The 14,964-nt window shown below is 39.0% G+C and overlaps 1 non-coding gene across 1 annotated transcript; it reads right to left on the reverse strand.

Annotated features, from left to right (window-relative positions):
- Positions 1–12,398: 12,398 nt before the first annotated feature.
- Positions 12,399–12,615, reverse strand: LOC135652016 (small nucleolar RNA U3). Its single transcript, XR_010502032.1, has one exon. It is a non-coding gene; the product is annotated as a small nucleolar RNA U3 (small nucleolar RNA).
- Between the last annotated feature and the right edge of the window lie 2,349 nt (positions 12,616–14,964).

Genomic DNA, 14,964 nt, shown 5'->3' on the forward strand with positions numbered 1-14,964 from the left:
TGAGGTGGAGAATCAAATTGGAAAGTGTATCAAAAATCTTCGATCAGATCGTGGAGGTGAGTACTTAAGTACAGAGTTTACTCAGTTCCTCAAGGACCATAGGATATTATTCCAATGGACACCTCCTTATACACCTCAGCTCAATGATGTCTCTTGAAGGAGGAATTGTATGCTGTTAGATATGGTACGGTCCATGATGAGTTTCGCTGACCTACCTATCTTATTCTAGAGATATGCCCTAGAGACCGTATCTTACCTTCTGAACAGAGTTCCAACTAAGTCGGTTGTGTCTACACCATATGAGATATGGAAAGGGAAGAAGCCTGATCTTAAGATTGTTAAGATTTGGGGCTGCCTTGCCCACGTTAAAAGACACAACCTCGATAAGTTAGAATCAAGGATAGAGTGATGCAAATTTGTGGGATACCCCAATAAAACTTGTGGGTATTATTTCTATCATCTCGAGGACCAAAATGTCTTTGTAGCTAAGAGAGCAGTGTTCCTTGAGAAAGAACATTCTTGGCGGAGATAGTGGGAGAATGATAGAGTTGAGCGAGGTTGGAGAACCAAGCTCAAGCACCACTCTACAACCCGAGTCTATTCAGGTACCTAATACACAAGTTTCAACTTTACATAGGTCTGATAGAGTAACTTATTCTCCTAAGAGATATGTGGGACATATTAGAGGAGAGGATGTTGAGGATATTGATCCTCAGACCTACGAGGAGGCTATTATGAGTATAGACTCCAAGAAGTGGCAAGAAGCCATAAATTCTGAGATGGATTCTATGTACTCCAACAAGGTTTGGAACCTAGTTGATATGCCCGAAGGTATTGTACCCATCGGTTGCAAGTGGATCTTTAAGAAAATGATCAGAGTAGATGGAAAAGTAGAGACCTATAAAGCAAGGCTAGTGGCTAAGGGGTATCGTCAAAGGCAATGTGTTAACTACGATGAAACCTTCTCACCCGTAGCAATGCTAAAATCCATCAAAATTCTATTGGCTATTGCAGCACACTATGATTATAAGATCTGGCAGATAGATGTGTAAACCGCATTCTTCAATGGGAACCTCGAGGAGGAGGTGTATATGATGCAACTTGAGGGATTTGTGTCTAAGAACTGCCTAAATAAGATGTGTAGGTTGCTTAGATCCATTTATGGACTAAAGCAAGCTTCCCGAAAGTTGGAACATAAGATTTGATGAGGCAATCAGATCTTATGACTTCGTTAAGAACGAAGATGAACCTTGTGTGTACAGGAAGGTGAGTGGGAGCACTAACACCTTTTTAGTGTTATATGTGGATGATATCCTAATCATTGGGAATGACGTAGTAATGCTATCCACAGTAAAGGCTTGGTTATCTAGACACTTCTCCATGAAGGACTTAGGGGAAGCATGCTATATCTTAGGGATTAGAATATATAGAGATAGATCCAAGAGGATGCTTGGCTTATCCCAGTCCAGGTACATAGAAACCATTATCAAAAGATTTGGCATGAAAAATTCCAAGAGAGGTCTCATACCGATGAGACATGGGATATCACTTTCTACGAGTATGTCCCCAAATACTCTAGAAGAAAGGGCGAACATGGATATGATACCTTATGCCTCAGCAATAGGGTCTATCATGTATGCCATGCTATGTACTAGGCTTGATATAGCGCATGCTCTTAGTGTCACGAGCAGATATCAAGCGGATCTAGGCTTGGAGCACTAGAAAATAGTAAAGTGTATCCTTAAGTACTTGAGAAGGACTAAGGATCTTTTACTAGTATATGGAGGTAGTAGCCTTAAGGTTGAAGGCTACACAAACTCAAGTTTTCAGTCTGATGTCGATGATAGCAAGTCGAATTCGGGGTATGTGTACACCTTGAATGGAGGAGCAGTGTGCTGGAAGAGTTCCAAGTAAGATACTACTGCTGACTCGACCATAGAGTTGGAGTATATTGCTACATCAGATGCGGCAAAGGAGGTAGTCTGGGTGAAGAAGTTCATCACAGATTTGGGAGTCGTGTCGGGTAGTGAGGAGCCGATCTCCTTATATTGCGACAACAATGGGGCGATTGCTCAAGCGAAAGAACCTAGGTCTCATCGGAAATCTAAGCATGTTCTGAGGAGGTTCCACCTTATAAGAGAGATCGTAACCCGAGGAGATGTAGTAGTGGAAAGAGTTCCATCCGAAGATAACATTGCAGATCAACTGACAAAGCCGTTGTCTCAGATTGTCTTTGAGCGTCACAGAGGTCTGTTGGGGATCAGACACATAGGTGATTGGCTTTAGGTCAAGTAAGAGATTGCTAGTTATAGGTGCCCAGCAAGCCAATCACGTGAGTGATGGCACGTGTGACTTGATACAAAATCTTTTTGCTTGTTATATTTTGGCATATATCACTTTATAACTATTGCATATATGCATACATATATTGTGATGTCCTTGGATTTGTGCAATGGGAATCGGATCATGATGAGATCACGATAATGAGATCGATTCACCTTTAAACATGGATCCTAAATAATCCCGGTTATAGGTTACTCGAGAGGGACATCGTGATAACCGGACAGACTGGTGTGCTGTATACCCGTCCATATGATGGATGCAACTGGTCTCATAGCTGCTCATGTAGGGACACTAGGGATACAGTATAGGTGCTCATTGGAGAATGAGTTCACTGATTGATCCGCTTACAGAATGCTGGATGGTTGATGATACCTTATTGTTAGACAGTGATTCCGTAGTCCTAGTGGTGTATCTGGTCCTTAGACTTGAGACACCAAGGATGTCCTGTATGAGTGCTCTACTCTTTGATACTAGACTTATAGGTTTGGTTGTCCCAAATCTAGTACAGTTGGTCATTGGGAGTGATAGTCAACCTTACGAGGGTTATTGAGTGTCAATAGAGGGTCATCCACTCTTGGTGTCATAAGAGGAATATCCCATGTGTTCTTGCTCAGACAAATCCCTAGCTAGGGTCATTCGGGTTTAGAGAGAAAGAGTTCTCTAGAAGAATCCAATTAGAGCGAGACTTGAGTAAAAACTGTATGGGTCTGACAGCACCATGATCGATATATAGTCTTTGGGATATTAGATGGATGAGGGACTATAGGTATACGGTAACTGAGGACAGACAAGTCCAATGAATTGGATTCCCCTGTATCGTTTAGGGACTACGGCATAGTGGCCTAGTACATCCGTAGTCAATGAGTCGAGTGAATTATTACAGAGATAATAATTCACTGAGTTAGAAGGAGTTCTGACAGGTATGACTCACGGCCAGCTCGATATTGGGCCTAGAGGGTCACACACTTATGGTAGGCTTTGCGATGAGTAGAGGTTCAGATATGAGATATCCGACGGAGCCCTTGTCTTATTGGATATCCAATAAGACCTTAAATTATTGGATCCCAAGGACGAGATCCAATCAGAGCCCATGAGAGATTATTGGATAGAGATCCACTAATCTAAAAGGCTTGGGTTATTAGATGCAGATCCAATAACCCACTAGGGGAGGATCCATTAGGGTTTGACAAGGGACCTCTATAAATAGGAGGGATTCAGAGCCTCATAGGCTAGAGCCTTTGCTTGCCTCTCCTATTCTCCTTCCCTTCTCTACCTCAGAGCAGGCCTGGAGTTTTGAGGAGCGTCGTTGCAGCCCTACTGTGTGGATCACCACTAGAGAGGAGGACGCTTGGCCTCCTTCACCCTCTCCTAAAGATCTGCAAAGAAACAGGGATATACGATCTCCCTAGGTAACACAATCTACTCTATACGCAGTTTTAAGTTTTGCAGATTTTGCGCACCAATCTTCGCACGACGACGAACATCTCTTTGGGAATAGGAGATTTTGTTTTCTTGTTCTTCTGCTGCGCATGTTATGTCGCTCCCAAGATTTCCCAACATACTGGTGGTAGTATCACTAGTACCCTTGAAACCCAAGATGAGATGTTTTTTGGCTCCATTTTTGAAGCTATTTGGGGTCTATAAATACCTCACTCTTTCCTACTTGAGAAAATAAGAAAAGTATATAAAAAGGCTAATGATTTTGAGTTGTAAAGTTTTGAAAAGTGCTAAGTGTCCCCCTCCTCCACTTCAATGTTTTGGGCTTATTCTAAGAGAAGTGTGAGACTTGTATAGGTTCTCTCCTAAACTTGTGAAAAGGAGAAAGAGTTATAAAGAGGGTAGTTGGTCTTTGCCCATTGAAAGAAGATAATTAATAAATGTCGATGGCCTCAACAAAAAAGGAATTAGGAGTGGACGTAGGTCGTGTTGAATCTTGGATTTTGATGATGAAACCAATTGATAGTGTTTATGATTTGATTTATGTTTTGAGTGACGCAAGAAGCTTTAATTAGGAAGAGACAATTAAAAGCTAGAAGAATCATTTTGGGCTAGAGAAAAATATGTCAGAAGATTGGACATCGAGCCGAAGGATCGATTGATGTATCAATAGAAGGCCTCGGGCCATGGGATCAGGCATCGGGCCAAGAAGAGCATAAATTGCACCAAAGAAATCAGAGTTGCGGAGGTCAACTGACCGATTGGGCAATAGGCCGTAAGATAGGATGATGCGCCAAAGAATCGGATGAGGCATTGATGAACCAATGACATGACGGATAACATTTGATTAGCTTTGTAATAATTATCTAGATCGAAGTAGGTTTTAAGTGTGTAGGATTAACTACGATAGTGGTCAAGGCATAAAGTAAAATGAAGTCCTAGAGTCAAGAACGAGATTTCGTTGGGAGTTCGATAGTTCATCGGAAGTCTGGACGTTCGTCGGAGGTTTTGCCAGAATTGACTGAGAAGTCTAAGAGCTTGCTAAAGAAGCTTGTCAGAACTTACTAAGAAGATAGTCATTAAGTCCAAGAGCTTACTAGGAGTCCACTAGAACATTGCCGAGAGATCGTCGGAAGTTCGTCGGTAGATCGCCGAGAGATCGGTGGAAGTTCACTGGAAGCTCGTCGGAAGAAACCTAGACTTACGGACTTATTTAGCTTAGTGAATGTATTAAAATTCATACTTAGCACATAATTGGGTTGGAATTGGACCAACTCAATTATGGGTCAATTGGGCCCAAGTTTGGGCTATGTTACTTAAGTGAAAGGCCCAAACAATGACCCAACAAGTGGCATCGTCGTTGCACAGTCTCCCAGACTATGTCAGGCGATGGTACCGCCAGTCTGGGTGGTGGTACTGCCCAGACACAATCTCCAAGAGACTAACAGGTAGTGGTACCACCTAGTGGTAGGGTGTTAGGCGATGGTACCGCCAAACTGGGTGGTGGTACCACCCAGCACGAGTGGTGGTACCACCAATACCCCAAAAACCAGGGATGAGAGACTTTTAGGCTCCAAGTTTGAATCAATTTAAGGCATATAAATACCCCTCTTATCCCTGGTTAACATACACAAAGACAGAGAACTTAAAAATAAGAAAATGTTGTAGCAATTACTTGAGAGATCCCCTCCTCTAGCTTAAGTTTAGAATTCCGTTTAGAGAGGAGTGTGTGCTTGTAAAATGTTATCTCCTAAACCTATGAAAAGGAGAAGTGGGGTGTAAAAAGGATAATTGATCTTCGCCTATTGAAAGAAGATCATTAGTAGACACCGGTGACCTCAACGGAAGAGGAATTGGAAGTGGATGTAGGTCACAATGACCGAACCACTATAAATTAGTTTGTATTTCTTTTTGAGTAATTTACCTTTACTACAAACTGCTTTACCTTCTTATTGCTTTCATCATGCTCCCTTACGCTTTTATGTTAATATCTTTACAAAATGGGTTTAATCAAAATGAGATTTTTCAACTGATGTGTTTTTTATCCACTACACTAATTCACCCCCCTCTTAGTGCCGACTCGTTTCTAACAGTTGGTATTAGAGCTACATTATTTCTCGTTTGGTTTAACACCCAAGAGAAATGATTCTTTTTTACTTTCAAGAGGGCTTTTCTATCGTTCATCCTCCTATGTTCAATGGGATGGACTACACTTATTGGAAAACTCAGATAAGAGTTTTTTTGCTTTCCTTGGATTTAAATTTATAGAATATTATTGAAAATAACTTTTAAAAGTCTTCTATTCCAATGAACAAATAGAATGATTTGGAGAAGAAAACTTTTTCTTTAAATGCTAGAGCTATGAATGCTTTATTTTGCACCTTAGACAAAAATGAATTCAATCGGGTTTCTACTTGCGAAATGGCTTTTGACATTTGGCATACACTCGAAATCACACATGAAGGCACTAGTATAGTTAAAGACTCTAAAATAAATATTTTGATGTGTGATTTTGAATTATTTCATATGGAACCATGCGAGACTATTGGAGACATTTACACCTATTTTACGGATGTCGTCAATAGTCTAAAAGCTCTTGGTAAAAGTTTTTCGAATCTTGAACTTTTTTTTTTGGTAAGTAAAAGTAAATTGATTATGTGTAAAGTTTCTACAAATAGCTTTATCTATACAAGTCATAGACAAAGCCAAGTAACTCATAGAGTGCGAATGCGATAGTTATGACTACATAGGTTGTAGACTATAATTACCTGTGGGTACATTATTTGGCATCATTCCCAAGATCTTTAGCTAATAGCAAAATTAAATTTGATAAAAATATCTTTTTCTCTTCGGGTGAAGTGCTCGGTTTTGAGATCATGCTCCATACAGGATCTTGAGTCTCTAATAATCTCTTTCAAGAGCTGAGCATTGTTTGTGTGTTGACATTCAAAGATTCTATTACATCTCTCCTTCCACATCCACCAAATAGCGTATCTGAAAGTAACCTTTGCCAGTTGTGTAAGAGGCCCTTTTCTTGAGAAACATTACATAAGGTCGCCTAGTTCTTGGTGCAAGTTTGGTTGTGGCAGTCTATTGAGTTCAAATCGCTAGAGAATCTCCTTCCATATCCATTTTGTATAATCACAAGCAAAATAGAGGTGGTCAACAGTTTCTTCTTGTTGCAAACAAAGGGAGCATCGGTTAACATGATAGATACCTCTTCTTTTCATATTGTCTATTGTAGCTAGTTTATTGAGAAGGGCCTGCCATGTACATAAGGAGTGTCTTTGTGATCCCGGTCGATCCCATGTCCAACTGCTTGGGACCCACTTGTTATTTCTTTGCCTAATTTGATTCCATGCAGATGTGGTACTAAATTTGCCATTGTCATGAGGTCAAATAAGTATATCTGAAGAGTTGTTCCTGATTGGAATAGCTATGATAGTCGGCCAAAGTGATAACATTTCGGGAGAAATAGGATTAGGGAGACACTAGGTACCGTTAGCAATGAACTCGGAAACCTTCCAATCTTTGGGAGCCCCAAGATCTTTTTATATTCTGTCGCCATATAATTGAAATATACTCTTCCCATTCACCCAAGGATCGTACCACATATTAGTACTAGTTCCAAAAGAGATTGCATACGAAATGTGTTTGATTAGCCAATTCCTTGCCTTTAAAATTCCTTTCCAAGCTGCAGAGTGGTATGTTCTTGTTGAAATTTCCCAGATTGATTCCTTTGAAAGATACCTAGCAGAAACCCATTGTGACCATAAGGAACATTTGTTTTGCAAAAGATCCCACAATTGTTGTACCAGGCATGCTTGATTTCAATCTCTAGTATTTCTCAAGTTTAGCCCCCCTTCATCTTTCGGTTTGCAAATGCTATCCCAATTTACCATATGCATTGCCTTATCGTTTGTGCCATTCCAGAAGAAGTTCATTAATAACCGTTCAATATCTTGGAGAAGTCCAGCAGGCAGAAGAAATGCATTACACCAATATATAGAGTAGGAGTGCAATACAGAACGGATGAGTTCAAGTCGTCCTGCTTTTGATAGAAGCCTATTTTTCCAAGAAGAAATTTTATTCTTTATTTTTTGTAGGATAGGCTGACAGTGGGTTTTGTGAATGCCTGTGGATATGAGCGGGAGACCTAAATAAGGAACTGATAGACTTCCCTCACTAACCCCCAAAATTTGTGCAATAAAGACCTTATCCTCAACGTAAGGGCTCATATATACTTTACTTTTCGCATGATTTAACTGAAGTCCAGAAACTATACCAAAGTCATTCATAATAGTAGCCAGGTTCTTTACTGAAGTTGGATCATTTCGGAGAAAGATAAGTAAATCATCTGCAAATGTTATATGTGATATATGAATAGAGCCAGCATTGGGTACCTTAATGCTGCCATTTAAGACTGCATGTTCCAACATACAGCTAAGTCTTTCCATCATAATAGTAAAGAGATACGGAGAGAGTGGATTACCTTGTCGGATGCCATTCGTGCTCCCAAAAAAACCAATAGGTGAGCCATTAAAGAGTATCGAAAACTTTGGAGTTTCCAGGCAAGATTGAATCCAATTAACCCATTGCTGTGGGAAGTTCATATCGAGGAGCATCTTATAGATAAATTTCCTATTAACTGAATCAAAGGCTTTCCATAAATCAGCTTTAAAACATATGTTTGTCCCTCTTGCTTTTGAATGTAAATCTTTGACCAAGTCGTTAGCAAGCAAAATGTTATGATGTATACTTCTCCCTTTGATGAAAGCAGCTTGATTTGGGCTAATGATCTTGTGTATTACCTTTTGCATTCTATTTGCCAATACTTTGGAGATAATCTTGTAAATAAAGTTGCATAATGATATGGGTCGATAGTTCTCTAGTGAATCAGCCCCTGCATTCTTCGTAAATAAAGAAATAAAAGTACAATTCATCTCTCTAAGAATATGACCTGAAGAGAAAAAATGTTGGCAAGCCTTGATCACATCATTTCCAATAATAGACCAAGCAGTTTGGTAAAATTCAGTTGGAAATCCATCTGGACCTGGGCTTTTGTGCTTTGGTGACTTAAAGACAACACATACAATTTCGTCGTCTGTAATTGGGGCATTGAGGATTGAAATAGCTTCCGAATCAAGTTTTCTAGTCGACTCCACATGAATGTTATTAGTTTTCCCAGCTTGATTGAGTAAGGAATAAAAAAATTGCTCTGTGTGTGCTTTAACCTCATCTAAATTCTCAATAAAATTATCATCTTTGTCTCTGCATTTGCTGATACGGTTAACAACCCTTCGAGTAGCAATTGAAGCATAGAAAAATTTAGTATTGGAATCTCCTAATGTAAGCCAATGCTGTCGAGACTTCTGCTTTGCAAAACTTTCCTCCTATTTTAAGGCTTGCATGAAGTTATTTCTAGCTTTTGTCTCTTTGTAGATAATATTCTCATCATTTGGCTGAAGTTGCAGCTCATGTTGCAATGACATTAGTTCCTTCCTGCAAAATTGAACTGTGGTGGTAATATTGCCAAAGGTATTTGTATTCCACTCCTTTAGTGCTGCTTTACAGGCTTTGAGCTTTTGACATAAGATGTAAGGGGGGGATCCATGTACGTCAACATTCCAAGCAGATCTGATAACATCAAGAAATTGAGAATGAGTACTCCACATGTTAAAGAATCTAAACGGTTTCTTGCCTCTTGGTGTCGCTTTGTCTGCGTGTATATACATTAAAGAATGGTCAGAAAACAAAGGAGCATCATACTCAAGAAGTGAATTTGGGTAAACTGTTAACCATTCATGATTAATCAAACACCTATCAAGTCGAGCCATTATTTTTCTGTTAACTGCACCTTGATTACTCCAGGAGAGCCAATTACCCACAGATTTCATATCAAACAAAGCTGCAGTGTCAATGTAATCATTAAAACTTTGAAGCTGGCTTTCTAAAAGTTGTCTACCCCCCTCTTTTTCATTTGTGTACCGAACAGTATTAAAGTCTCCAAGAACAATCCAAGGTATATTGAGACAGCCATTTGCAATATTAGTCAGGTCAAACCAAAGAGTATTTCTTTCTTGCATACTATTTGAAGCATATATACTAGTGAAATTGAATTGACAGCCATTCTTTTTGTCCTCTACCTTAAGATGAATGAATTGATCAGTAGCAGAAATAAACCAAGCATTAATAGAGTTAGGATGCCATAAGACCCATATTCTACCAAAAGTTTCATTTGAGTCATTGGTAAACAGTTCTGCGTCTGGCCATATTAAATTCTTTTGAGCTTGAACGCGTGATTGTTTAATTTTCGTTTATACTAGAATAACAATATCACATGCAGCAGACTTGATTATTCTGTTGAGCTCCCGACATTTCTCCGGCTTATTAAGTTCGCGAACATTCCAACATGTTATCTTCATCAGTAATAAAGAAATGAAAAGGTGGTAAGGTATTCATCTTACAACTTTGGATGGACTGTACCATCCTTTTTCTTATCATTCAGTTTTGTATTTTCCTCCCGCACAATATACTTACCTTTTATGGCTTTATTCCTATATTTATCCACTTCATCTACAACTTGCAGATTTTTAAACTTTAAAATACCTTGAATCATGTGGTCTTGATTGGCAGGGTTTGTTGAAGCACGATAAGATTGTTGCAGCACAATATCCTGGATAGTACTTGTTGGAGTAGCCTGGCTAGAGAGGTTTGTTGGGGCATGAGTTTGTTGAGACAGAATATCCTTGTTGGCGATGTTTGTTGTGGCCTGAGTTTGTTCAGGAAGAATATCCTTGCTGGCGAGATTTGTTTGGGCCTGAGTTTGTTGAGTTATTGTGGACGGATCCAATGATATTGGAAGAGATGAAGTTCCTGACTTATGTTTCTCCTGTCCACTAGTACCAAGGGAAACCTCTGTTGTGGAAGGCTCTGACATTATAGGAAGAGATATAGTTTTGGATTTGTCCTTTTATCCGCGGTGCTGTCCTTGCGAGTCGGAATGCTCAATAGTCTTCGCCACCATCGGTGCTACTGCCATTAGAGAAGACTCGCTTTGTTGCCGAGGTGCTTGACATGGTCGATAGACCTTTGTGATTTGTTTTGGAGTTTGCTGACAAGCTCCATTTGCATGACCAAAAGATAAGCAATGCTGACATCGTTGTGGCTTCCAGGAATATGAGACATGTACCTTCCGAGTGTTCCCGTCAAGATCACGATAGAAAACCTCATTTGGAAGATCTTCGTCGGAAGAAACCAGTACACATGCTCGTGCAAATGCTAATCTCGTCTGAGCAGCTGTTGCTTTGTCGATGTAGAGTGGCTGTCCCAGAGTGCTGCATAACTTTGCAATAAAACGTCGACTCCAAAGATGTAGAGGAAGACCTTAAAAGGATACCTATAATGGAATAGACTATAGGCTATCTAACTCCAAACGGACATCAGGAGACCAGCGTCATAGAATCATTGGATGGCCGCGAATAGTCCAGAATCCTTCGAGGACCCGTTGTAAATCTTCTTTAGAGTATAGCTTGCAAACAAAGAATCCGTTCTCCAGCATATGAAGATCAAATGACGATATTCCCCATCGAGTTTTGATAAATGAGGATAGTTGGAAATAAGATATTTTGAGACCTACCACATAGCCAACAATCGCCATAGACCATGTCTCAATAAGCTCTGCTGAATCAGTAGTCTCGTATACGACAATCTTCTTATCAGCCTGAACTTCTGGAGTAAAGAATTCCAAGCTTAGATCCGGACTTCCAACCGGAGCCTTGAAGAGGCTAGTCCAAGGCCTAGGGTCACTGGAAATGAGGGCAGGCTGCCGCGATCTAGAGCGCGACCTACTTCGATGTTGTTTCATCGAAGGAGTTTCTCTCTGGAGAGGATATGGAGGAGGAGCCAATTGAGGGGTAACGGTAGGGAGTCTTACCATCGTATCAACCCTCCCGCCACCATCGCCAGCCCTAGGGGCCGTCGCTGCCATGTTTGATCCCTCTTCTGGTCGCGGCTATAGAATCGTCTCCATAGGGAAAAGCTACCATCGCAGTATATCAGATCGCCGATACAGCCCTATGGAGATCTGGTCGCCGCTATAGTATCGTCGCCCTTGGGGAGAAGCCGACGCTGCAGGAGATCCGATCACCACTACAGTAAGGGAGATCAGATCGTTGCTATAGTATCGTCGCCCGTGGGAGAAAGCCAATGCTGCAGGAGTCAGATCGCCCTAGGGAGATCTCATCGTCGCTACAGTGTCGTCACCGCTACTGTACCGTCGCTGCTACAGTGTTGTCGCCGCTGCTACAGTACCGTTTCCCTTGGGAAACAACCGACGCTACAGGAAATCAGATCACCGCTACAGTGTCGTCGCCCATCGCCCGTGGGAGAAAGCCGATGCTGCAGGAGTCAGATTGCCCTAGGGAGATCTGGCCGCCGCTATAGTGGTCGCCCTAGATCTGGTCGCCGCTACAGTGTCGTCGCCGCTACAGTAGTCGCCCTAGATCTGGTCGCCACTACATTGTTGTCGCCGTTGGAGGAGTCAAATCGCCCTAGGGAGATCTGGCCGCCGCTACAGTGTCGTCGCCGCTACAGTGGTCGCCCTCTAAAAGTGTGTGGGTCTGTCAGACAACCCCAGGATCGCCCTAGCCGGATGGGGCAACCACCAGCTGAGAACGATCCCCTACCGTGAGAGACCTCGAGAAATCCCCACCGTTAATCACGCTCCGATCCTGAGGTCCTGAATCATCAACCAGACTTTTGTGCCTGTCTCGTTAGAGTTCTAAGAGACAGTTGTACGAACCTATAGAACAGATCCTGTTCAAGTACGAATCTTGAACTTATAAATAAAGTTTTACAATCTCTTTCTAAAAATTGGGATCCTAAAGTAATAGCCATTCAAGAGGCCAAGGATTTAAATACTTTCCCTCTCGAAGAACTTATCGGGTCTTTGATGACCAACGAAATGACTTATGTGACACATGACGAACTTGAGAACAACCTTCCAAAGAATAGAAAGGATTTTTCACTTAGAACAAAAGAAGACTACTCGAGCGAAAGCTCAAGTAATCATAAACTTAAATTTCTCACAATAAAGCATAAAAAGTTCTTAAAACAAGAATCAAAGAACAAAAATAAACTTAAAAAGAACATAACTACTTGCTATGAACACAAGATGAAGGAAGCACTCTAGGACGAATCGAGCTTATCCGAAGACAAGGAGCAAACCATCAAAGTCGAGGTGGCAAACTACGCCTTAACGACTTTCGATGACATGGTAATCAAAATCCCCTTAGTTTACTTTGAAATTACTTGATGTTTTTCATTAGTTATTTTTAATTTCGTTAAAAAAATTATATATAAATTTTTCTTAAAAAGTTACATGTTTAATGATGTAATGAAAATGCAAAAAAATTGGGATCATGCTAGTAATTTTGAAAATGATAATGATAATTACACATTTTATGCAAAAACAACAAAATGTTAGATATAAATCTAATGCTTGTACACCTAATAAGTTTAATCTATGTATGTTTTTAAGAAGCAATAATGTGTAATCATGTTGATTTCTGTATTGTTTTTCGATTATGATTGAAGATGCCTTATGTTCAATGAAACCATGCTTGATGTTTTAATGAAAATGTTAAGAGGTTTAATGGTCATGCTTAATGAGTTTATATTTCAAAATTATGAATGATGATTCTTGTAATTTATGGTTTATCGATCTTTGCCGTAAAGAAAGTTGTTTTTTTGGTTTTAAACATGATGCATGTTTTGATTTGGTATAAATGACAAAGGCATGATTGTATGAAATAAAAAAGAAATGCATTTTTCTTGAAAACTTCTCAATCCCTATCTCATTGAGTTTTAAAGGAGAGATTAATGAATATATATATATATATATATATATATATATATATATATATATATATATAGTTTTCAAGGAGATATTATTGAATATATATATATATATATATATATATATATATATATATATATATTTGTATCTCTTGAAATGAATTTTGATTATTTGATTATTTGAATTTGAATGAGTTTTATCCAAATCATGATTTTGATTTCTTGTGATTGCTTGAGATTTTTTTTGAATCAAGATATCTTCTTTGTACTCCTATGATTTTTTCTTAGTATTTTATTTAAAGAAGAGATTTACTATATGAATCTTGTCTTTTGATATTCACATGATCTTATCTTTCATGATATGATTTTGTTTTCCTTGAATTTATGAAGTATATCTCATCACCAAATTTTTCTTGATATCTTCCATGTGATGACTTGAATATTTACACCTTTATAATATTCTCCTAATTTTGCTTATAACAAAGGGGGAGAAAATAAATGATGAATGTTTGGTACCAACAATCATGAAGTGATAAATACTTAAAAAAGGTTGATTTAATGTTTGGTATCATGAATGCTTTAGTATTATACATGAGAGAAATGATTGGTATCATGAGTGCTTTAGTATCATGCATGAGAGAAATGATGAATGTTTGGTATCATGATCAAAATATTGATTTAATGCATGAAGTGATAAATGCTTAAAAATTTTAATATCTTTGTATCATGTATGATATGCTCATGGTGATGATTGATTTATTTTTGGTATCATGCATGAAGCAAGGATGAAAAGTAATGGTTTGAAATTATACATGTTATATATTGAAGACTTGAAACTATGTTTTTGTATCATGCATACCCAAGTAATATTGATTTAAAAATTTATTAATTTAGTATCATGCCCAATGTGATAATGATGATGACTTGACATTTCTTACAAGAACACTTTATGGTTAAGATTTATTTTCTTTATCTAAATTATGATCTTGATTTCTCGATATTTGATACATGAGATTTTTCTATGAATCAAGATCTTGTTTTTGAACTCCTATGTTTCTCTTTGTTATTTACTAAAAGGGAAAAGAATTACAACATTGTATTCTTCCCTTTTATTTGACATTGACATAGGGGGAGCAAAATTTGCTAGCTTGCTAGCTAGCTTGCATACTTAAAGAAGAAGCAAAAAATTGCTAGTTTGCACATCATAAAGATAAGCAAAAAGCTTCCTCATCTCAAAAGATGCAAAAATTTTACCAACTTTCGTATGTGTAAAATTTGCTAGCTTGCATGTTCCAAAATTATGTAAAACTTACCAAATTTGCTAGC

The sequence above is a fragment of the Musa acuminata genome, chromosome BXJ3-10 (genome assembly GCF_036884655.1).
Source record: "Musa acuminata AAA Group cultivar baxijiao chromosome BXJ3-10, Cavendish_Baxijiao_AAA, whole genome shotgun sequence".
Lineage (NCBI taxonomy): Eukaryota > Viridiplantae > Streptophyta > Magnoliopsida > Zingiberales > Musaceae > Musa > Musa acuminata.